Consider the following 1,653-nt stretch of genomic DNA (forward strand, 5'->3'; position numbering starts at 1 on the left):
GAGTTCAAGACCAGCCTAGCCACCACGGCAAAATGTCATCTCTACTGAAAATACAAAAATTAACCAGGCATGGTGGCACACATCTGTAATTCTAGCTGCTTGGGAGGCTGAGCTACAGGAATTACTTGAAGCTGGAAGGCAGAGATTGCAGTGAGCCAAGATCACGCCACTGCACTCCAGCCTGGGTGATGGAGTGAGACTCTGTCTCAAAAAGAAAAAGAAGCAGTCAAAATTAAAATAAAAAAAGAAAGAAATGCAAGGCCGCAGTCAAAATTAAAATTAAAAAGAAATGAAAGTAACATATACCTCAAGCCATTCTTAGTGGATTTTAATTTAATTTAATTTCTTTTTTTTTTTTTTTTTTTTTTTTTTTTGAGACAGAGTCTCACTCTGTGGCCCAGGCTGGAGTGCAATGGTGTGGAGCTCAGAGGAGCATCCAGTGCTATGGCTGATCATCAGGGAAATGCAAATCAAAAACACAATGAGGTACCACCTCACACCTGTTAAGATGGCTTTTATCAAAATAGAATAAGTGTTGGTAAGACTGTGGAGAAATTAGAACTCTTGTGCATTGTTGGTGGGAATGTAAAATGGCATGGCCACTATGGAAAACAATGTGGAGGTTCCTCAAAACTTTAAAAAGAGTACTACCATGAGATCCAACAATCCCACTCCAAAAGAATTTAATCCAAAAGAATTGTAATCAGAATACTGAAGTGATATTGGCATTCCCACATTTGTTGCAGCATCATTCACAATAGTCAAGATATGGAAACAACCCAAATGTCCATCAACAGATGAATAGATAAAGAAAATGTGGTGTGGTGTGGTGTGTGTGTGTATGTGTGTATAGTACTATTCACTGTGAAAAAGAAAGAAAGTAATTCTCCAATTTGTGATGACATGGATGAACCTGGAAAACATTATGCTAAATGAAATAAGCTAGTCAAAGAAGGACAAATATTGCATGATTTCACTTATATGAGATATCTAAAATAGTCATACTCAGAAGGAGACACTAGAACAGAGACTGCTAGGGGTAGGGGGGAAGGAGGAAAGGGAGAGTTGTTGCTCAAGGTATATAACGTTTCAGTGATGCTAAGACAAAAATGTTCTAGAGATCTGCTGTACAACATAGGGCCTGATATGGGTTGCCTGTGTCCCCACCCAAATCTCACCTTGAACTGTAATAATTTCCACATGTCAAGGGCAGGGCCAGGTGGAGATAATTGAATAATGGGGGCAGTTTCCCCCATACTGTTCTCGTGGTAGTGAATCAGTCTCACGAGATCTGGTGATTTTAAAAAGGGGAGTTCCCTTGCACACTCTCTTGCCTGCCGCCATATAAGACATGACTATGCTCCTCATTTGCCTTCCACCATGATTGTGAAGGGTCCCCAGCCATGTGGAACTGTGAGTCAATTAAACCTCTTTCGTTTATAAACGACCCAGTCTCGAGTATGTCTTTATTAGCAGCATGAGACTAACATAGTGCCTATAGTTCATAATATTTGTTAAGAGGGTAGATCTCATGTTAAGAGTTCTTACTAGGCCAGGCCCGGTGGCTCATGCCTGTAATCTCAGCACTTTGGGAGGCCGAGGTGGGTGGATCACCTGAGGTCAGGAGTTCGAGACCAGCCTGACCAACATGGT

Source organism: Mandrillus leucophaeus, unplaced genomic scaffold (genome assembly GCF_000951045.1).
Source record: "Mandrillus leucophaeus isolate KB7577 unplaced genomic scaffold, Mleu.le_1.0 Scaffold768, whole genome shotgun sequence".
In the NCBI taxonomy this organism is placed as follows: domain Eukaryota; kingdom Metazoa; phylum Chordata; class Mammalia; order Primates; family Cercopithecidae; genus Mandrillus; species Mandrillus leucophaeus.